Raw genomic sequence first — 24,405 nt, forward strand, 5'->3', positions numbered from 1 at the left:
CATCAATTCAAGCCAAAATCAACTACGGACCTCCAAATCACTATCCGGACACACTCCTAAGTCCAAAATCATCCTAGGGAGCTATCGTAACCGACAAAACTCCATTCCGGAGCCATTTACACATAAGTCAACATCCAGTCAACTCTTTCAACTTAGGCTTCCAACCTTGGGACTAAGTGTCCCAATTTATTCCGAAACATCCCCGAGACCAAACCAACTACCTCGACAAGTCACATAGCAACAATTAAGCATAGGATAAGTAGTAAATGAAGGAACATGATTGCAACACTCAAAACAACAGGCGGGGTCGTTACAATAAGTCCCATTATGATTAAATTTACTTATGTATATAATTATAAAGTGGTAATAATTTAAGGCTTTATGAAGCTAAGATGGTGGGTTCACGTCCCATCACACTATGAGGGTAAGACAATAGTTTTGAGTACTGGTGCACCATGATAATAAAATATTCGATTTGAGTCCCAACGCATTTTGGTTTAATACACCTTTATGAGGGTAAGACACTAGGTTCATCCTAATATAGTAATATACCACATTAATGATATAATGATGACCGAGACAAAAAAATACTTATAATGAAAAATCATGAAGCTCGTCCCACTGCATCTTCCCCATTCCATGAAGCGAATGTAATAGCAATTGATCAAAGTCTGAAAGAAGACTAAATAACGGGGCCGTATGAATTTACGTGGCATGGCAAGGAGTGAAATAATAATTGTCATCATGATTGTATTTATAATAGAGAACAATAAGGTTTCTCAAAATAATCCTTCAAATGGTGAAAGTAATATCTGTCATTGATGTGGTAAGAAAGGACATTGAGCATGTAAATGTTATACGCTTAAAAAATTATCCAAGCTTTATCAATTCTCCATCAAAAGAAAGGAACACAAAGTAGAGGCATACTTAACCTTTTAACATGATGTTGAGGCGAGCTGTACAAATAAATATGAAAATACTGAAGCAAAATAATGAGCTTATACTGAGAAGTCATGAGGTATGTCCAGATGATTATCATACATTCCAGAAGTGAATGTAGCCTTATGAAATAAACTTATGAACACATATACGCTCATGATTGTTAAAATCTCACAACTCACCTCTAAAGAGGTTTGAGAGAAATAAAGATGATGAATATCATTATGTGGACGCATAAATATGTCATTTATCGCGTACCTAGCTAACGTGAAAAAACAAATACTTTGCCAGGTCTTATAAAAAATTATTAAAGGACAAAAGTAAAGCAAGAAGCAGGTCTTGATTATAAAGATTATGACCATGACAATAATAATAATAATAACGTTCTCCTTGAAGGAGATGTTCGCAATATGGATGGGTAAAAAATATGAATATAAAAAGTTATCCACTTTATATGCGGCTTGTACTATACACGTACTGGTGTAGTCGAATTACAAGTTATAGTTATTATTTGGTATGGCCGATTGTGCTATTCTGATTATAATATGATGTGCAAAATAATTGAAATTTTACATGGTCATTCATTGAAGAACCTTAAAATTCTTCAAACTAAGAAATTATCTTGTGATGCATATTCTCAAGGCAAATTGATTAATGGCCCATTAGCAGTTAAAGTTGAGATTGAGTCCCCTGCATTTCTGGAACATATACGGGATGATATATGTGGACTCATACACTCTTCATGTGGAACATTCAGATATTATATATTTTCTAATAGATGCATCTATAAGATGGTCATATGTGTACTTGTTATCAACTTGGAATTTGGCACTCGCGAGGTTGCTGGCCGTATTAATACAATTGTTTACCTTGAAAATGGTAATTACAATTAAATTTGATTTTGTGATTCTAAAAATACGTCATCTAATTTTATGCCAGTTGTTAGATGATAAACGCTAGATGTGAGTTAGGAAAAAGAGATAAGAGCGTAAGGACAATGTATAACGCAAACCGAATGGCCGTGAATCGGAGCCTCCAGCTAGCCTAAGCTGGGCCTCGAGGTGGAGCTGATGAGCTCGATCGGGGATGATCGATGGAGAACTAACAGTTCCAAGAGCTTTGATGATGGCTCTTTATGATCAATGATGAGTAATAAATGAAGAACAATCAATAAAATACAATAAATGTAAGCAAGGTAATAAGTGTAAGCAATAAAATCAAGGGAGAATATGTTTAAGTTGGAGAGCAGAGAATGTTCTTGTTCTTGTATTGAATATCATGTGTCCTACAAAATGATAAGGGTCCCGTTTATATAGGAGGGGGAATCCCAATATGGTACATATGTAATTATTGCAAAGAAACATAGCTGGTACAACTATTTACTAGTCCGGTACAGACTAGTACTACTCTTGCAGGTATTGTCAGCTTTGGTCACGTGCCTTGGGAACCTCCCGCTTGTCCATGGTAGCCACCGATTTGTCCCCGAGGTTGAGCTAAGGAACCTTCGGGGTTTGAAACTCGAGCTGTGCCTCGAGCCTCCCAGGTGAAGCTACAGAATGTCACAATGATCACAAAATTGGGCTCTTCGATTTTAGCCGTATACAGATAGTCCCCGCGTTTCTTAGAGTAAAATGATAAGAAACGGTCATGAATTATTGCCTCTTCGATACTTCCATCACGACGTTAGTTACGCCCTATCAAGCGATTGACGTGACAAGTAGGGTATCTAAAGGTCGCGTCCGTACAGCCCTTGAAAAGCCTTCAAATAAATTACAGCGGTTGGCTATCTTTGGCCCGCTCCAACGTACACGTTTGGCTTCTATAAATACTTCTGCCTTCGCCCCTTATTTTCCACTGCATCATCAAACCTTCAAAAGAGTTCTTCTTACTTCTCTCTTGTGCTCTCTTCTGATTATAGTTTCATTTCTCCTTTGAAATCTTTTAACAAGAATGTTGCAAGCTTCCACCTCTATCCCTTAGGAAGATGTGCCTTCCTCTTCCTCACGTTTGTCTAAGGGCAAAGCGACAACACCCCCTCATGTCGTGGAATGCATCCTAGGAGCCTTTGAAACGACCTCCATCCAATTTCAAGACCGACAAACCTTCTTCAAAGCCAGGACGATGTGAACCCATGTCCCGATATATTAGTTTAATAGCAGACACCAAAAAGGTGAAGACCGACTGCCGCTTGGGGGACGCGGTGCAAGTTGAGATTCCTTCTCGAGGGGAGGACATAACGACATACAAGGCCGGATTCCTTAGTGTGTATACCTATCCATTTACTCTTGGCCCGATGGAGTCATCCTCGCCTTCAATAAACCCTGTGATCCTCGACTTCTGCGAATGATATCAAGTGACTCTCGGCCAAATTCATCCGTCGTTCTGGCGTATTGTCTACATGACCAGATATTATGCGAACATGATTAAGGGGATGCCCTTCACCCTTGACCACCTGATCAGAATATACAGTCCCCGACTCTTCCGTGGGGGCCTGATTAATCTCCAATGTCGGGCCTCGAGAGCCCTTTTTGCTTGTACTGACGAGGTCAAGAACAGAGGGTGGATTAGCCGTTTCGTCTGAGTTACTACCTCGGACCTGATTCTAGTGGAGAGGATGCCGTTCCCTGAAAGGTGGAACACGAAACGTAAGTGGATACGCTAATTAAATGTTCTCTTTTTCTGTTGGATAAATCTCTCTACGAACTGACTTCCTCCGCTGATGCAGCTGTCGCGGCGTACCCCAGCGCGGTTAAGGACCTCTCAGGCTGGGTTAGCCAACTAGATTCGATTTGCCCATACGTTGAGCGCGTGTGGCACGACCTGTCTAGGGCTCGATGGGAGGCCAAGGATCACGGTGAGCCTTTGCCTCTGCTGTAATTGAATTCCCATAAGAACTATCACTGATTGTGCCTCATTCCCTGTGTTTATATTTTGCATTTGCGTAAGTCTGGGGGAGGCCTTCTTGATGAGAGAAGCACCTCTTGAGGAAGCGGATACCCCGAAGCTTGACAAAGAGAAGAAAAGGTGAAGGAGATCGTCGACTAATTTTCCGGAATCCAAGAAGGCCAAAGCAGAAGAAACTAAGGCTGATTAGCAACCCTAAATCCAGAAGTATCGGGGAGTCCCCGAGCTGAAGGCGAGAAGAAGGATGATTCCTCGGTAGTACCCGAGGAGGGAGAAACCTGATCGTCCCATATGTTGCTGAGGCAGTGGCTTCCAAGTCAGAACTTGATTCTATTGTTGTCCTACCTCGGGCTGAAGAGACCTTCAAGGGTGTATCGGGTAATATTCTTGAGCTGGTTGACGACCAAGATACTCCCCGAGCTGGGGTGCATTCGGTAGGCGGCCCAGAGGAACTTAGCTCCGAAGCTTTGCAGAAATAAGAGACAGATTCGGTTAATCAAGTCGGGGTTATTGAAGTGAGCGATTCCCCTCCGGGACCGACTTTTCCTTTGAGGGAGATGCAGGATGCCCAAAATAAAGAATCTTCCGACGTAGGGGCGCCCGTCGGAGATAAAGATGCATTTGGAAGGCTTTTTGCTGCGCCCGAGGAAAAGCCTGAGCTTGACACCTCGCTTATTTTCAGTGAGATCGACAGGCTCTGTGAGCAGGTAATTTTTTCGTAAATTCTGCTTGTTGCCCCGACCTTCGTCTTGCTAACTTTGTTTCTTTCATGGTTCCAGGCCAAGGTGCTTTATAATCAGACCTTTGCCAGGTTTCATACTGAGCTGACTCGTTGCGAGGGTGAATGCAGGAAGCTCACCTCAGAAGCCGACGAGCTTAGAGCTCTTTCTGTCAAGAGGGAGGAGGAACTCCGTGGCCTTCAGGATTGTTTGGAGGCGGCATCCTGAGAAAGGAGTTATCTTACTGAGCAGGTTATATAGTTCCTGTTTGTTTTTTGTCCACATGCTTATCCGGCTTTAGTGCTCTAACACCTTCGGGTTGATCTTTGCAGCTTGACAAGAAAGATGTCCTAATGAGGGAGGAACTTCGAGCCAGGGACTCTGAAATTCTCGAACTCAAACAGTATGTGAGTGAGATAGTCTCTGAGACAGATACCCTCCGGGGGAGGTGGCCTCAGTCGGACATCAACTTGATTATGCGAGGGCGAAGAGTAATAAGTATAAGGATCTTTACACTTAGTTGGTTGCTGCGCTATCTGAGGTTAGGGCTGAAGCCGAGGCGTTCGTATCCTCGTACAAAGAGGATACTGCTACTACAAATGCTAAGGCAAGGAAGGTGTCCGAGGAGGCCGAGCTGCAATTGACCCGAGCCGTGAAGCATGCCCGGTTAGAATCTCGGAGGCAGGCTCTTGAGGACATATATACGGGGGGCGTCGCTTTATTCGCCGAGATCGAGAGGGTGAAGACCCTAGAGGAGGAAGCTGCAGCCCTGCTTTCTTCTGAAGGCGAGTCGAGCAGTGGCTCGTGGGATGATGAAGATGGAGGCGGAATCTCCGAATGGGAAGAGGCCGTTGAAAACCCGGGGGTCGTGGCCGGTGCTGTCGAAAGCACAACTTCTGAGGGAGCCGTCGAAGGCATAGCCCCGGTGGTAGATTAGGGTTCTATTTGCTCTCTGCCCTTGTAAGGGCTTTAGACATAGGCCTTGTAAATGTCCCCTTGTGAACTTTTGAACATATATGTAGGATGCCTTTCGTTTTTCATCGTTTCTTGTTTTTCCTTTGCTTTTTAGTAATAAATTGTGATGCTTGTTGACAATTGGTCCGGAATTTTGGACCTCTAATTTAAATCCTTAGGTTCGTGCTACTGCTGAGCGATTTGTAATGGTCGAAAGTTGATCGTTTGGGGCTTAGTCCCCGAGTCACATTTCAACTTGAGTTCATTGACCTTTAGGTCTGAAGTATCGACCTTGAGGCTACTTGAGCAGGCCTTTGAGCTCTTACGCATTCGGTCTTTGGACCTCTCATCGGCCCTGAGGCTCGTTTAGGCTGGCCTTTGGGCTCTTATGAGTTGGGTCGGTTCGATCTTTAATATAGGCTGGCGCTTGGGCTCTTACGCGTTGGGTTGGTACGACCTCTAACATAGGCTGGTGCTTTGGCTCTTACGCGTAGGGTCTGTACGACCTCTAACATAGGCTGGCGCTTAGGCTCTTACGCGCTGGGTCGGTACGACCTCTAACATAGGCTTTATTTTTCTCTCGTTAAAGGCTTTTTGAAGTTTTTGTGTTCGCTCGACTCTTCGACGGTCCGATAAGAACCTCGATTTTGAGTCGTTATGCAATGATAAATGAGCACCTCGGGAGGTTTCGCTCGATGGCTGAATTGTTTCTAAGCCTGTTGTTTGGAGCTGACATGATCGAAGCTCTTTTGCTTATGCCGAGGGTAGCCTGATTAACCGGTTCTTTTCGAAGTACTTTCGAAGTAATTTGAAGGCCTGTGATTTTATGGGGACGGTCGGGCATCCACGAGTCGTGTTAGATTGGCTGGAGCCTTATGACCGTGGTCATTGTGTTTGGCCGTAGCCTTTTAGTCCCCGAGTGAAGTAGCCTCAACGTTTATATTGAGGGTATGCCTTTATAGGGGTTTTACAAGTTCGAATATATAGTCTTGACTTTAAGATCGGGATTATGCCTTTTGTAAGGTCTTATAAATTTGAACATGCCTTACTTGAGGTCTTACAGATAGGTTACTTGGTACAAGCATAATTCATGCCTTGCTTGAGGTCTTACAGATAGGTTACTTGGTATAATTATAATTCATGCCTCGCTTGAGGTCTTACAGATTTGATATTGCCTTATGGAGGATTTTTCGGGCTCGAGACTGCCCGCTTGGGGTCTTATGACCTCGAGTTTTTGATGTCAGATCCCGAGTGTTCGAGAAATTTCTGGCCCTGGGGCCGTTTCTTCTAAAAATAGCAAGCTTCTTTGAAGTGCAAGGTGTTTTGATGGTAAAAGATACTCCTTTGATTACTTGGTACAAGTTTACATGTTTTCGCCGTCGAGGGTTCGATTATTCTATGCGGACACGGTTCATTTGACCGTTTGGCCCGTTACATCATTTTCCTATCGAGACCCTCTTTGGCTCATCTTGATTTCTACGGGGAGGTGATCTCCTGGGGGGATGCCTCCCAGTGTTCGAGGTTGATTGAAGAGAAGCCTTGAATACTTGTTAAGTTCTCCCTAGGTTGAATATAAGCGTAGCCTCGTTAAAAACCTTGCCGGTAAAACCCTTTTGGGATAAAATCCGATCAAAGGAAAAGAGTGCACTACATGCTTTAAAACCCAAGGTCTTTGAGTCGGAGGATGCTCCGGTGTCTTCTATCGGACACCTTAGCAGTAATAGCGTCTGAGCATTGATATGTTCCAATTGCTTGGAAGCTGTTCGCCTTCCATGGTACCGAGCTTGTAGGATCCTTTGCCGATTACTCCAAGGACGCGGTACGGTCCTTCCCAGCTCGGGCCTAGCTTTCCTTCATTAGGGTTTCGAGTGTTTAGGGTGAATTTCCTTAGGACTAAGTCCCCGACTCCGAAATGTCGGAGATTTGCTCTCCTGTTATAGTATCTTTCGATTCTTTGTTTTTGGGCGGCCATTCGGACCAGTGAAGCTTCCCGCTTTTCATGTAATAGTTCGAGGGCTGCAGTCATGGCCTCGTTGTTTGAGCTCTCGATGGCATGCCGAAACCTGGCGCTCGACTCTCCGACCTCGACCGATATTAAAGCCTCGGAGCCATAGGTCTCTCTCCCGTGCTCGATTTTGGAGTTGTTCGATATGCCATAGTACCTCGGGCAGCATTTCTCTCCATTTTCCTTTCGTATTTTCCAACTTCTTTTTCAAGTCTTGAATGATAGTCTTGTTTATGGACTCGGCTTGACCGTTTGCACATGGGTGGTAGGGTATTGACAGGATCCTTTTGATATTATGGTCTTCGAGGAACTTTGTTACTTTGTTTCCGATGAACTGTTTCCCGTTATCACACGTTATCTCGGAGGGAATCCCGAATCAACACACGATATGGTCCCAGATGAAGTTAATGACTTATTTTTCTCTTATCTTCTCGAAGGCCCGTGCTTCCACCCATTTTGAGAAGTAGTCAGTCATAAATAAAATAAATATAGATCTACCTGGTGCCGTTGGTAGGGGTCCGACGATGTCCATTCCCCACTTCAGGAACGGCCATGGTGACAAGACTGAATGTAGCTGTTCACCGGGTTGGTGAATCATCGGTGCGAATCTCTGGCATTTGTCGCATTTTCGGACGAATTCTTTGGTGTCTTTCTCCATGCTGTCCCAATAGTAACCTGCTCTGATCACCTTTCGGACGAAGGAATCGGCACCGGAGTGATTTCTGCAGGTGCCCTCGTGGATTTCTCGGACCACGTAATCTGTGTCCCCCGGTCCCAGGCATACCGCTAGGGGCCCGTCAAAGGTTCTTCTGTATAGAGTTCCATTTTTGTCGAGTGAGAATCGGGCTGCTGTGGTTCGCAGAGCCCTCGACTCTTTTGGGTCCGCGGGTAGCTTCCCATTTTCCAAATAATCGATATATTTGTTTCTCCAATCCCATGTCAGGCTAGTGGAGTTGATCTCAGCGTGGGCTTCCTCGATCACTGATTTGGATAGCTAAACAACAGCCCCAGGGAGTATGTCATCTTCCTCGACGGATGATCCCAGGTTTGCGAGAGCATCGGCCTCGCTATTTTATTCTCGAGGTATGTGGACCAGAGTCCATTCTTTGAAGCGGTGCAATGTGACTTGAATTTTGTCTAAGTATCTTTGCATCCTGTCGTCTCGAACCTCGAATTTCCCATTTACCTGGTTTACCACCAGAAGGGAATCACATTTTTCTTCGATGACATCCGCTCTTAGGCCTTTGGCCAATTCCAGACCTGCAATCATAGCCTCATACTCGGCTTCGTTGTTAGTCAATTTTGCAATTTTTATAGATTGCCTAATCATGCCGCCCGTAGGTGGCTTCAGGACTATACCGAGTCCGGACCCTTTCACGTTCGAGGCGCAAACGGTGAACAAAGTCCATACCCCCGAAGATGTGCCTATTTTTTGTAGAAGTTCTTTCTCTACCTCGGGCACGAGGGCGGGTGTGAAGTCAGCCACAAAATCCGCCAGAATGTGGGACTTCATAGCCGTTCGGGGTTGGTATTCGATATCGTACCCCCCGAGTTCGATTGCCTATTTGGCCAGACGGCCTGATAATTTGGGCTTATGCAATATGTTTCGAAGAGGATATGTCGTTAAAACATAAATACGATGGCATTGAAAATAAGGCTTTAATTTTTGAGATGCGCTTATTAATGCAAGAGCTAACTTTTCTAGGTGCGGATACCTGGTTTCGGCATCTCCCAGGGTCCGACTTACATAATAGACAGGGAATTGTGTAGCTTGCTCCTACCTCGGACACAGCCAGGTACAAATACAGCGTTTCATCCTCCTTTGGGGTGTAGAGTAAAGGTAGGTTCGTCAGATATCGCTTCAACTCCTCTAAGGCACCTTGGCATTCCGGAGTCCACTTGAAGCTGTTTTTCTTTTTGAGTAAGGAGAAGAAATGATGACTCCTGTCTGACGACCTCGATGAGAATCGGCCCAAGGCTGCTATTTGCCCAGTCAGCCATTGCACGACTTTCACATTGTTTACCACCGTGATCTCTTCGATGGCTTTGATTTTATCGGGGTTGATCTCAATCCCTCTATTTGACACCATGAAGCCTAAGAATTTTCCCGAACGCACTCCGAAGGCACATTTCTCGGGATTGAGTTTCATGTTATAGCTTCTGAGGATGTCGAATGTCTCCTGCAAATGAGTTAAATGGTCCTTTGCGCAGGGACTTAACTAGCATATCATCAATGTAAACTTCATTCGAACATCTTATTAACTAGGCGTTGGTACGTTGCTCCCGCATTTTTTAGCCCGAAGGGCATCACATTGTAGCAGTACGTACCGTACTTCGTGATGAACGAAGTTTTTTTCCTATCCTCGGGGTTCACCCGAATTTGATTATACCCCGAGTAGGCGTCGAGAAACGTGAGGATCTCGTGGCCGGCCGTGGCATTGATCAAGTGGCCGATGTTGGGCAACGGGAATGAATCTTTGGGGCACGCTCTATTTAAGTCTTTATAATCTACGCACATTCTTAACTTATCCCCTTTTTTGGGAACTACCACCACATTGGCCAACCAATCGGGTTTACTTCCCTAATAGATCCTATTTTGAGGAGTTTTGTTACCTCATCCTTGATGAACGCGTGTTTTACCTCGGACTGAGGTCTTCTTTTTTGCTTTACCGGTTTGAACCTGGGGTCGACACTTAGTCGATGGGTGGTTATTTCCGGCGGGATCCCTATCATATCTAAATGGGACCACGCAAAGCAATCGATGTTATTAATAAGGAATTGGATGAATTTTTCCTGAGCTCGGGGGTTAATCCCGTTCCCAGGTATACCTTCCGATCTGGGAGATGCTCGATCAAAACGGCTTGCTCGAGCTCTTCAACTGTTAATTTTGTTGCATCCGACTATTCGGGGCAACGAAGGTTCGGGGAGCGAGGAAGTCTTCTTGGTCGTTCTCGGGGGCCTGTTTGCCCTCCGGCTCCTCCGAGGTGGAGGGTATTGAAGTTGGTGCCTCCTCATGAACCGCAAACATCTCCTTCGCCGCTTGGTGTTCTCCGTATACCGCTTTTATACCGTCTTCTGTCGGAAACTTTATCTTCTGATGAAGAGTTGACGGTACTGCCCTCATGTTGTGTATCCATGGCCTTCCAAGTAATGGATTGTACCTCATGTCACCTTCGATGACATGAAATTTTGTGTTTCGAACTGTGTCGGACACGTTTATCGAGAGGGTGATCTCCCCCTTTGTTGCTTCGCCGGCCATGTTGAAGACATTGAGGACTCGGGAGGTAAGTATGATTTGATCGAGCAATTCGAGCTATTCTACCACCTTCGACCTGATTACGTTGGCCGAGCTATCTGGATTCACGAGTACACGTTTAATTTGAACATTATTCAAGAGAAATAAAATTACAGCGCCATCGTTATGGGGATGAGACAAGGTCTCGAAGTCCTCTTCAGTAAATGCAAGGATGTCCTCGGGCATGCGACCCCGAATTTTCCCTTCTGTTGCAGCGGAAACTTTTTCCCGCTTGATCACGGATCCTTGAGGAATGTCGGTCCCCCCAATGATCATATGAACGATGTGCTGGGGTTTTCCCGTTCCGTTCCTCCTGTCTGCCCCTCTTTCCTCCCGGGCAGGAATTTTTCGAGCTTCCTGTTGGTTTTCTTGGCATATACTCCCGTTAGTGTAGGAGTTTATACTGATGTGATGGGCGTTGTGTGAGCCCACATCCATGGGGATTGGTTCTGGTGCGCCCTCAGGGTTTCGTAGTGGTACACCGGCGCCTAGAACAGCTACACCATTCTCTCCATGGTCCTCAGGACCGTTGTTTTCATGTGCATTTACTGAGTTAGACATTTTGGCCTGAAATCAAAGATTCTAGGACAATAAAAAGTGTGAAGAATAACTTGTGTTTGCAATAAACCAGCACGAAAACAATCACTATTATTTTTAGCCCCACGGTGGGCGCCAAACTGTTTACCTTGAAAATGGTAATTACAATTAAATTTGATTTTGTGGTTCTAAAAATACGTTATTTATTTTTATGCCAGTTGTTAGATGATAAACACTAGATGTGAGTTAGGAAAAAGAGATAAGAGCGCGAGGACAGTGTATAACGCAAACCGAATCGGAGCCTCGAGCTAGCCTAAGCTGGGCCTCGAGGTCGAGCTGATGAGCTCGATCGGGGATGACTGATGGAGAACTAACAGTTCTAAGAGCTTTGATGATGGCTCTTTATGATCAATGATGAGTAATAAACGAAGAACAATCAATAAAATACAATAAATGTAAGCAAGGTAATAAGTGCAAGCAATAAAATCAAGGGATAATATGTTTAAGTTGGAGAGCAGAGAATGTTCTTGTTCTTGTATTGAATATCATGTGTCCTACAAAATGATAAGGGTCCCCTTTATATAGGAGGGGGCATTCCAACATGGTACATATGTAACTATTACAAAGAAACATAGCTGGTACAGCTATTTACTGTCTGGTACAGACTAGTACTACTCTTGCAGGTATTGTCAGCTTTGGTCACGTGCCTTGGGAACCTCCCGCTTGTCCATGGTAGCCACTGATTTGTGCTACCCCGAGGTCGAGCTAAGGAACCCTCGGGTTTTGAACCTCGAGCTGTGCCTCGAGCGTCCCAGGTGAAGCTACGGAATGTCACAATGATCACAAAATCGAACTCTTCGATTTTAGTCGTATATAACAACTAAAAGTATAATTTTCAGATTATGCAATTAAGACTATCCACCTTGATAGTGGTGATGAATTTATATCCCATACCTTTAATAATTATTGTATATCAACTGGAATATAATTGAACATTTGATTGCATATATTCATACTCAAAATGGTCGACCAGAATCATTAATCAAATACCTCCAATTAATTACTAGACCAATGCTTATAAGAATAAAATTTTCCATCTCGCTATATGGTCATGCTATTTTGCATGCAACTCTTGTGTGGATTAGGCCACAAGTTATCATAAAGTCTCCCATTACAGTTGTTTATGATTCGGAGCCAAATATTTCTCATCTCAAAATATTTGAATGTGTGGTATATATTTCAATTGCTCTACCACAACGTACAAAGATGAGTCCTCAAAGAATATGGGAATATATATAGGTATACCCAATATTAAGAGAAGAAGATAAGCAGTTGCAATAAGAGATATATTGAAATTCATCGTCTCCGAAATATCAAGTAAAGTTTTCATCAAGGAGAGAAATACGCATTGTACTCTTTTTTTCTTAACCAAGATTTTTTCCCAGTTAGATTTTTCTGGTAAGATTTTTAATGAGGCAGCTCTCAATGCGTATTACAAGATGTGTGTACTCTTTTCCTTCACTAGGCTTTTTCCATTAGGTTTTTTCTAGTAAGGTTTTAACGAGGCACATTAACTTTTAAGTGGACATCCAAGGGAGAGTGTTTTAAATCCGGTGAATGTGGATGTCCCTTCCGTAACTCCTTTGGTAATTCATGCACCAAATAAATGAATCCACTAATTGTTGTAATTTGAGGAGATTTTTGTAACTATAAATAAAGCACTTTTGTTTTATGAATTATATATACTTGAAATAAGAAGGAAAATCTTCTCCTCCTCTCTACATCTCTTATATATTCTTGTCTTCTTCTCTCTTGGTGCTTTAGCTTCTAATTATAATATTTATTTTATAACACTTTACTAATATTTAGAAGCAGCAGTTTGAGAGTACGAACACTGTATCATAAAATAGTACCAAAGGCAACATGTGCACTAAATTTTAGCCCTCTTTAGACCAATTTCATTGGCTATTCAACACATGTAGGACACTTAATATCCACGTAAAGCACATCATTTGGCTCTAAGTTGTCTTCAAAAGTGGAATAAGACATAGTTTCTCTTCAATTTCTTTCTTCTCAGCCTTGACTCTCCATCTCTGTAAGTTTCTCAATTCTTCTGCACTTCTATTTCTTCTTTTTCTTTCGTTTTGTGTCTAACCTACGTAGAGTTTTTCCCTTCTTTTCTATCTTCAGGTTTTGCTTGATACTAATCTTCCGTTCGATATTAATTTTCCGTTCTTTTTAACAATTTCTTGCTAGAATTTTACATACATGTCTAGAATTATATCTGATTTTTATGTACATGTTTGAAAATAAATATCTAGGTGCATGTTCTTTCTTTCTGATTTTGATTGTGCAAAATGATATTTTTACTTTGATTTTGGTTTTGCAATAGTTATTCTTTAAAGATTTCAATTGAACGCGAAGAGATTAATTGATTGGGGCAACGGCGAGTTCTCCTATTATGGATAAGAAAAAGGGGGACATGTGGTATTTTGAAACGCTCAGAGTGTGATTCTGGGTTGTGTTTGAATGAAGGTATTGCTCTACATTGTGAATGATTTAGGAGTGGGTAGAGACAGATTTTTCATTTAATTTATGAGTGTCCTTGAATGAATTATACTTAAAATGTGGGAATTTCAACTCAGCGTGTGATGTGTTTGATGATATCCCTCAGCCACCTTAGTTGAAGTTTCCTGTTGTGATTTTCCTTTTCGGGCTACATGTTCATGGTACCTTTACTATGAAAGGACCTGAAAATAAATATTTCTGTAAGTATACAATATTGTGTTATTTCGATGTGGCAAGTAATCTTTGAATCGTTGCAAGAAACTGGTTGAATCCATGGCGCCTTTCTTACTAGGTATCAACAACTTTTTCCATTTATTTTAGTGAGCTTTTTCTTGGTTGTCTGCTTTTGGGATAGTTTCCACGATTGAAATATAAAGAAAGAGACAAAATCAAATATGCATAAATCAGATCATATAAAAACACCCTCGTAGAAAATAAATTACCCACAAATATTGAACTATGCTGAAGAATATAGCAGCAAAGCAAATACGACTTTAGATGCAGACTGAATATTCTAAATGAGTCATCATTAAAATATAATAATAAAAAATTACATCGACCCAAGCAGATTATTTGTCTGACCTTTTGTTTGTCATTGTGTCTATCTGCAGTCAATTATTAGTCTTTTTTGGTCGTCTGTTGATTAAATTTGTGCTTGCATGTTAATCATTTCTCCTAATTTTGCAATCGTCCTTTTATTCTCAAAAAATTTATTTTTTTACCAGAATATCATAGCACTAAAAGGCAACATCAATCAAATAATAACTGACACACCAAATTGGATATGCATGGTCCAAATTATCATAGGTCAAGAACGAGAGAGTCCTGAGAAAAAAGTTAGATTTCAAAATTTGATTTTCGAGGATGAAGAAGTAATTATGTCTACAGTAGCATCATAAATTCAACTTTCTACAATTATAATCTACTGCATTTATAACAAAAGTTGACACTTTACAGGAGCAACAAATTCGGAAAATTGTGTATGGCGATGTCATTCCATATTATGCTGACAAGCTTAACTCTTCCAGCCATATCTAATATCTGCTACAAAAGTTAAAGTTACATCAACTTTATACGGTCCACCAATATGCAAACTTTATTGGGTGCTTGATCGCGAGACTATAGTGGAACATATAGAGCCAAATAATGAGAGTGAGAAAGCACTACTACCACCAACGAAGTTGAATATCACTTCTTTCAACCACATTGCTCATACGACTCCACATACTGCTACAGAAATTGGTTATTTACTGTTACCTTGATGAAATATTTGGCTTCTATGGAATAAATATATACCCCTCATTATATTTCTTCGCTCTGAAAAAATTAGTGTGATCTTTTTCCAAGCAGATATACTAGTAGTTGTCGTCCGTTGTGGCTGTCTAAGCCGGGAGGTTTTGTTTTTGGTTTCATAGTGTTTTGGGACACTTAGTCCCTAAACGAAAGCTTAAGACTTAGGATTTTGACCGTAGCCGGAACTGTGTGAAGATAACTCCAGAAGGGAGTTTCGTTGGTTCCATTAGCTCCGCTGGGTGATTTTATACTTAGGGGCATGTTCAGATTGTGTTTTGGAGGTCTGTAGCTGATTTAGGCTTGAAATGGCAAAAATCAAATTTTTGAAAATTTTGACCAGTAGTGGACTTTTGATATTAGCGTCGGATTGAATTTTTGAAAGTGGGAGTAGGTCTGTAATGTTGAATATAACTTGTGTGAAAAATTTAGGGTCAATCGGACGTGATTTGATAAGTTTCGGCATTGGTTGTAGAAGTTTGAAGTTTCAAGTTCATTAAGCTTGAATTGGTGTGTGATTCGTGTTTTTATTGTTTTTTGATGTGATTTAAGGGCTCGACCATGTTCGTATAGTATTTTAGGACTTGATAGAATCTTTGGTTGAGGTCCCGGGGGCCTCGTGTGTGTTTCGGGGTGAGTTTTGAGCGAGTCTGGGCATTTCGACACTCTGATGTTATTCCGATACTTTCAGAAGTGCGGGCCGCACATTTTGGAGTAATGAGGCAGAAGAAAAGTGCTGAGGCACAAGAAAAAGTGCTGAGGCAGAGGAAAAATGCGGACCACAGAGAAAAAGTGCGGACCGCAGAATTCTTCTTGCGGCCACACTTCAGGGTGTTCTGCAGGTTCGCTGATCCGACTTCGGAAGCTTATATCTTTTGATCCACAAGGAATTTGGAGAAGATTCAAAAACGAAAGTTGTAGCCTTCGTGTCTAGTTTCCAGAAAGGTAAAGAAGCCATCATTTGGACATTTGTACAGAAAATTATGGACATTATACTAAAGCCTGATAGGGCAGAATTTGCTGAAGTGCGGCCGCAATCCTGGGATGTGCGACCACACTTGAAAATGTGTGGTCAGAAGTTTGGAAGGCAGCTTTAGTACTATATAAACAAGGGTTAGGGTATTATTTCACATTTTGGACTTTGGGAGCTCGGTTTGTGATGATTTCTCGTGGGTTTTTCAAGAAAATCATCGGGATTTGGGCCATTTGGAGTCGGATATTCGTGGAAAAGGCATTGGTACCGATTGATTGAGCTTGGTTCGAGGTAAGTGGCTTGTCTAACCTTGTGTGGGGGAAATCCCCTTAGGATTTGGGGTTGTTATGATATATGAGCGCGGTGTACGCGAGGTGACGAGTGCGTACACAGGCTATTTGTTGAAAAACCTAATTTTTACTGAGTAATTACCCGTTTTCATCTTATTTGAGTATATTAGCATGTGTAGTTATCCTGTTAGCCTAGAGTAGCATGTCTACGTGCTTTAATTGCCTATCTGAACTCTTTGCAGCATGTTTAGCGGATTCCTGCTTCTTTTCTTGACTTGTACTTAGTCCAAATTGTAGGTTTTCTTGTCGTAACTGTCATCTTCATTTTTTTTAGCTGCGTATTTACTTTGGGACTACGGGACGGTATCCTGGTATATTTTCCTACATGTTTACTTTTGAGACTACGAGGCGGTACCTCGGGAGTTCTCCCTGCATATTTACTTTTGAGACTACGAGGCGGTACCTCGGGAGTTCTCCCTGCATATTTATTTGGGACTATGAGACGGTATCTTGGGAGTTTTCCCGCTGTTTAACATGTGTGTTGTAATATTATTTGATACGTTCCTTTCATTAAATTCTAGTCTAATATTATACTGTATATCTCCTGCCTTATTTATTATTTACCAGTGGGCCTGACTTGACCTCGTCACTACCGACCGAGGTTAGGCTTGGCACTTACAGGGTACTATTATGGTGTACCCATGCTACATTTCTGTACATGTTTTCATGTGCAGATCCAGGTACATCATTCCAGTCTCGCTATTAGTTGTGCACCTGCTGGTGTTACGGAGACTTCAAGGTACATCTGTCGCGTCTGAAGACCTAGGAGTCCCCCTCTATCTTTTGTGTAGTTCTTCCTCTACTACTTCTAAACACTGATGTATAGAACAATTAGTAAATTCTTAGAAGCTTGTGACTTATGATGTTCCGGGTCTTCGAAAAATGCTGTATGTATTTCTGAGAGTTGTTATTGTATATGTCGAGCGGCATTTCTATCAATTGTTTCATTACTATGCTGTTAGTGGTTTAGATTTGTGTTTTCATTTTCGTTGTTATTCCACAAATGTAAGGCTTTACCTAGTCGTAGAGACTAGGTGCCGTCACGGCCTCTCATGGAGGAAAGATTGGGTCGTGACAAGTTGGTATCAGAGCTATAGGTTCATAAATATCGTGAGTCACAAGCCAATTATTTAGAGTCGCGCGGATCGGTACGGAGACGTCTGTACTTATCTTCGGGAGGCTATGGAACTGATAGGAAAGCTACACTTCTTTGATTTCCTTGTCGTGCGAAAATTTGTTGACTTCGAAATACTAAACTTCTGTCTACTATTCACTCACAGATGGTGAGGCCACGTATAGCTGGAGATGACCAAGCACCCGCGCCCCCTGCTAGAGTCGCCAGAAGCCGGGGCCGGGGTAGAGGTCGAGGACGTCCATGTGGTGCAGCAAGAGCACCCTGCCACAGAGGAGCCACCAGTAGCTCCAGTTGGAGCGCAGGCACCTGAGATGCCTACTACTACTGCACCAGCTTTCCTGGAGACTCTAGCCCAGTTTCTGAGCATGTTCAGCACCTTAGCTCAGGCTGGATTGATTCCCCTTGCTCCTGCCACATCTCAGTCTGGGGGAGGAGCACAGACTCCCGCCGCCCACACCCCAGAGCTGTGAGTTCAGGTCGATCAGATTCCAGAGGTTACAACGGTGCCACCTGTAGCCCAGTTCAGCCCGAAGGGCAGCAATTTCTGAGGAGGAGCAGCATAGGCTCGAGAGGTACAAGAAGTACCACACTCCTACCTTCATTGGTTTGGCGACAAAGGATGCTTAGGGCTTTCTGGAGGAGTGCCATCGTATCCTCCGTATTATGGGCATAACAGAGTCGAGTGGGGTTTCCTTCATTGCGTTTCAGCTTAGAGGAGCAACCTATCAGTGGTGGCGTGCTTATGAGTTGGACAGTCCGGCTGAGGCAGCTTCACTTACATGGACTCAGTTCTCGGACATATTTTTGAGGGAGTATGTTCCCAGAGCCTCAAAGATGCATTGCGCGCCGAGTTTGAGCAGTTGCGCCAATGTGCTATGACTATGTCAGAGTATGCAGTTCGTTTAAGTGATTTGGCTAGACATGCACCGGCCTTGGTTTCTACAGTTCGAGAGAGGGTCCATCGATTTATTGAGGGACTCCATCCTAGCATCAGGACTAGCATGGCCCGGGAGTTAGAGATGGATATTTGGTACTAGCAGGTTGTAAGTATTGCTAGGAGAGTGGTGGGCATGCTTGCTCAGGAGAGAGAGGAGAGAGAGGCCAAGAGGTCTCGAGAGACTAGTTCTTATTCTGGTGCTCGTGCCCCAGCTGCAGTTTGACATGGTAGGGGCTATGTGAATCGCCCCAATCATTCAGCTCTTTCAGCCACCAGTGGTATTCCCCAGGAGGCTTATTATGCACCGCCAATATCTAGTATGCCTCATGTATGCGGTGTTTCCAGCGGTCAGTCCAGCAGACCTGGCTTGAGGTAGCCACAACAGCCACACCCTCTCAGAGCTTGTTTTGAGTGTGGCGACGCCCTCCATATGGTGAGGGATTGCCCAAGACTTAGGAGGGGTGCACCTCCACAGACCTATCAGCCACCACGTGCTCCACCGAGTCCTCAGGCTATGGTTACAGCACCAGTTACCACTCGACCTGCTCAGCTAGCTCGAAGTGGAGGTCGGGGAGGTAGAGGTCGCCCTAGAGGGGGAGGCCAAGCCAGATACTATGCTCTTCCTGCTTATACAGAGGCAGTTGCTTCTGACACTATCATTACAGGTATTGTTCCGGTCTGTCATAGAGATGCGTCGGTTATATTCGATCCAGGCTCCACTTATTCCTATGTGTCCTCTTATTTTGCCCCGTATTTTGGTGTATCTCGGGATTTTTTGAGTTTCCCCGTTTATGTGTCTACTCCTGTGGGAGATTCTCTTGTTGTGGACCGCGTGTATCAGTCGTGTTTGATTGCTCTAGTGGTTTTGACACCCGAGCCGATTTATTATTGCTCAGCATGGTAAACTTTGATGTTATCTTGGGCATGGACTAGTTGTCGCCTTATTATGCTATTCTTGATTGTCACGCCAAGACCGTGACACTAGCTATGCCAGGCTTACCACGGTTAGAGTGGAGGGGTACCTTAGATTACACTCCCATCAGAGTTATTCATTTCTTAAAGCTCAATGAATGGTTGAGAAAGGGTGTGACGCGTATCTAGCTTATGTGAGAGATGTCAGTATGGATACCCCTATAGTTGAGTTAGTCCCAGTAGTGAGGGATCTCCCTGATGTATTTCCGGCTGATCTTCCAGGCATGCCGCCCAATAGAAATATTGACTTTGGCATTGACTTGTTGTTGGGCACTCAGCCCATTTCTATTCCTCCATATCGTATGGCTCCTCCTGAGTTGAAGGAGTTGAAGGAGAAGTTACAGGAGTTGCTTGATAAGGGCTTCATCTAGCCCAGTGTGTCACCCTGGGGTGCTCCGGTTTTGTTTGTGAAGAAGAAGGATGGTTATATGCGTATGTGCATTGATTATCGCCATTTGAACAGAGTTACAATGAAGAACAGGTATCTATTGCCTCGTATTGATGACCTATTTGATCAGTTACAGGGTGCCAGGTGTTCTCCAAGATTGACTGGCGTTCAGGCTATCATCAGTTGAAGTTTCAGGAGCCAGATATCCCAAAGACTGCCTTTAGGACTCAATATGGTCACTACGAGTTCCTCGTGATGTCATTTGGGCTGACCAATGCCTCGGTAGCTTTATGCACTTGATGCACAGTGTGTACCGTCCCTATCTTACCTCTTTCGTCATTGTGTCTATTGACGACATTCTAGTGTACTCTCGAAGTTGGGAGGATCGTGAGCAGCACCTGGGGAATGTGCTCCAAACCTTGAGAGAAAAGAAGCTATATGCAAAATTTTCAAAGTGTGAATTTTGGCTAGACTCAGTGGCATTCTTAGGTTATTTACTATCGAGTGATGGGATCAAGGTGGATCCAAAGAAGGTGGAAGCAGTGCAGAGTTGGCACAGACCGTCCTCATCCACGGAGATCCGGAGTTTTCTTGGTTTGGCGGGGTACTACCGTCGATTTGTTGAGGGGTTCTCATCAATTGCAGCACATATGACCAGGCTGACCCAGAAGGGTGCTCTGTTCAGGTGTACAGAGGAGTGTGAGGAGAGATTTCAGAAGCTCAAGACGGCTTTGACTACAACCCTAGTATTGGTATTGCCTTCAGGTTCGGGGTCTTATAATGTATATTGTGATGCATCGCGGGTTGGTCTCGGCGCGGTGTTGATGCAGGGCCGTAGGGTGATTGCCTACGCATCCAGATAGCTAAAGGTGCATGAAAAGAACTATCTTGTCCACGACCTTGAGTTAGCAGCTATTGTTCATGCCTTGAAGATTTGGCGGCACTATTTGTATGGTGTCCCTTGTGAGATCTACATCGATCACCGGATTTTGCAGCATCTGTTCAAGCAGAAGGATCTAACTTGCATCAGCGGAGGTGGTTATAGTTGCTTAAGGATTATGATATCTCCATTTTATAGCATTCCGGGAAGGCCAATGTGGTGGCCGATGCTTTGAGTCGCCGGGCGGAGAGTTTGGGGTGCTTAGCATATCTACCAGTAGCTGAGAGGCCATTGGCATTGGATGTTCAGGCCTTGGCCAACCAATTTGTTAGATTGGATATTTCTGAGCCGAGTCGAGTTTTGGCTTACGTGGTCTCTCAGTCTTCTCTTTATGATCGTATCAGGGAGCGTCAGTATGATGACCCCCATCTGCTTGTCCTCAAGTACACGGTTCAACACGGTGATGCTAAGGATGACACTATTAGAGATGATGGTGCATTGAGGCGTGAGATGATTCTCTAGGAGGCTCACAGTTCGCGGTACTCCATTCATACGGGTGCCGCAAAGATGTATCAGGACCTGAAGCAGCATTATAGGTGGAGGAGAATGAAGAAGTACATAGTGGAATATGTAGCTCGGTGTCTAAATTTCCAGCAGGTGAAGTATGAGCATCAGCGTCGGGTGGATTGCTTCAGAAGTTATAGATTCCGGAGTGGAAACGGGAACAGATCACTATGGATTTCGTTATTGGACTCTCAAGGACTCAACGGAAGTTTGATGCAGTATGGGTGATTGTGGATAGGCTGACCAAGTAAGTTCATTTCATTCCTGTGATGACTACTTATTCTTCTGAGCAGCTGGCTCGAGTTTATATCCGTGAGATTGTCAGGCTTCATGGCGTGCCGGTATGCATCATCTCTAACCGGGGTACGCAGTTTACATCACGGTTCTGGGGGGCAATATAGCATGAGTTAGGTACTCGGGTGGAGTTGAGCACATCATTTCACCCTCAGACGGACGGACAGTCCAAGCACACTATTCAGATTCTTGAGGAAAGCTCCGTGCGTATGTGATGGAGTTTGGAGGTTCTTGGGATCAGTCCTTGCCACTTGCAGAGTTTGCCTACAACAACAATTATCAGTCCAGCATTCAGATGGCACCATATAAGGCTCTGTATGGTGGGCGATGTCGGTCCCTAGTGGGTTGGTTCGAGCCGGGCGAGGCTAGATTATTGGGTACAGACTTGGTTCAAGATGCTTTGGAGAAGGTTAAGGTGATTCAGGATAGACTTCGCACAGTCCAGTCCAGACAGAAGAGTTATGCGGATTGGAAGGTTCGCGATGTTGCATTTATGGTTGGAGAGCAGGTCTTGCTCCAGGTTTCGCTTATAAAGGGCGTTATGAGGTTCGGAAAGAAGGTCAAGCTGAGCCCAAGGTTTATTGTTCCACTCGAGGTGTTGTGGCAAGTTGGGGAGGTTGCTTACGAGCTTACCTTGCCTCCCAGTCTAGCAGGAGTTCATTCGGTATTCCATGTTTCTATGCTCCGGAAGTATCACGCTGATCCGTCTCATGTGCTGGATTTCAGCTCAATCCACTTGGACAAGGATCTATCTTATGTTAAGGAGCCAGTGGCTATTTTGGACAGGCAGGTTCGAAAGCTGAGGTCAAAGAAAATTGCTTCAGTGAAGGTTCAATGGAGGGGTCAGCCGATCGAGCAGGCGACTTGGGAGACCGAGCATGATATGCGCAGCTGTTATCCTCATCTTTTCACCACTTCAGGTATGTCTCTGTGTTTGTTCGAGGACGAACGATTATTTTAAGAGGGGGAGGATGTAACGACCCGACCAGTCATTTTGAGAGTAATAGCCCGATCCCCTATTAGCTGCTTCCCCCGTATCTTTTTCTGCTTATGTGACTTGCCGGGAGGTTTTGTTTTTGGTTTTCAGAGTGTTCTGGGACACTTAGTCCCTAAACGGAAGCTTAACTCTTAGGATTTTGACCGTAGCCGAAACTATGTGAAGACGACTCCGAAAGGGAGTTTCATCGGTTCCATTAGCTCCGTTGGGTGATTTTGACTTAGAGGTGTGTCCGGATTGTGTTTTGGAGGTCTGTAGCTGATTTAGGCTTCAAATGGCAAAAATCGAATTTTTGGAGATTTTGACCGGTAGTGGAATTTTTGATATCGGTGTCGGATTGGATTTTCGGAAGTGGGAGTAGGTCCATAATGTTCAATATGACTTGTGTGCAAATTTTGGGGTTAATCGCATATGATTTGATAGGTTTCGGCATCGGTTGTAGAAGTTTGAAGTTTCAAGTTCATTAATCTTAAATTGGTGTGCGATTCATGTTTTTGTTATCGTTTGATGTGATTTGAGGGCTCGACCAAGTTCGTATGGTGTTTTAGGACTTGATGGTATCTTTGGTTGAGGTCTCGGGGGCCTCGAGTGTGTTTCTGGTTGAGTTTTGAGCGAGTCCGGGCGTTTCGGCACTCTAATGTTGTTCTGGTACTTTTGGAAGTGCGGGCCACACATTTTGGAGTGCTGAGGCAGAAAAGAAGTGCCGAGGAAAAAGAAAAAGTGCTGAGGCAGAGGAAAACTGCGGACCACAGAGGAAAACTGCGGACCGCACAATTCTTCTTGCGGCCGCACTTCAGGGTGTTCTGCAGGTTTGCTGGTCCCGATTTCGGAAGCTTATATCTTTTGATCCACAAGAATTTGGAGATGATTAAAACACGAAAATTGTATTCCTTCGTGTCTAGTTTCCAGAAAGGTAAAGAAGTCATCATTTAGAAATTTGTACAAAGAGTTATGGCCATTTTACTAAAGCCTAGTAGGGCAGAATTTGCTGAAGTGCGGCCGCACAATTTGGTTTGCAGCCGCAGGACCTGGGATGTGCGACCACACATGAAAATGTGTGGTCAGCACTTTGGAAGGTAGCTTTGGTACTATATAAACGAGGTTTAGGGTATTATTTCACATTTTGCATTTTGGGAGCTCGGTTTGTGATGATATTTTGTGGGTTTTTCAAGAAAATCATCGGGATTTGGGCCATTCGGAGTCGGGTATTCGTGGAGAAGGCATTGTTACCGATTGATTGATCTTGGTTCCAAGTAAGGCTTGCCTAACCTTGTGTGGGGAAAATTCTCTTAGGATTTGGTGTTGTTATGATGTGTGAGCACCGTGTACGCGAGGTGACGAGTGCGTACACGGCCTATTTGTTGAAAAACCTAATTTTTACTGAGTAATAACTTGTTTTCATCTTATTTGAGTATATTAGCACGTGTAGTTATCCTGTTAGCCTAGAATAGCATGTCTACGTGCCTTAATTTCTTATCTGAACTCTTTGCAGCATGTTTAGCGGATTCCTGCTTCTTTTCTTGACTTGTACTTAGTCCAAATTATAGGTTTTCTTGCCGTAACTGTCATCTTCATTTTGTTTGAGCTGCATATTTACTTTGGGACTACGGGACGGTATCCGGGGAGATCCCACTGCATGTTTACTTTTGAGACTACGAGGCGGTACCTCGGGAGTTTTCCCTGCACATTTACTATTGAGACTAC

At 43.7% G+C, this 24,405-nt stretch overlaps 1 long non-coding RNA gene across 2 annotated transcripts; it reads left to right on the forward strand.

Annotated features, from left to right (window-relative positions):
* The first annotated feature begins 13,180 nt into the window (after positions 1-13,180).
* LOC109238995 lies at positions 13,181-15,232 on the forward strand. Of its 2 annotated transcripts, none has more exons than XR_002069834.1 (2): positions 13,181-13,448; positions 13,746-15,232. It is a non-coding gene; the product is annotated as an uncharacterized LOC109238995 (long non-coding RNA). The 2 variants fall into 2 exon arrangements; XR_002069835.1 differs by having other exon boundaries at positions 14,879-15,232.
* Positions 15,233-24,405: the final 9,173 nt, after the last annotated feature.

The sequence above is a fragment of the Nicotiana attenuata genome, unplaced genomic scaffold, assembly GCF_001879085.1.
Source record: "Nicotiana attenuata strain UT unplaced genomic scaffold, NIATTr2, whole genome shotgun sequence".
NCBI classification, from domain to species: domain Eukaryota; kingdom Viridiplantae; phylum Streptophyta; class Magnoliopsida; order Solanales; family Solanaceae; genus Nicotiana; species Nicotiana attenuata.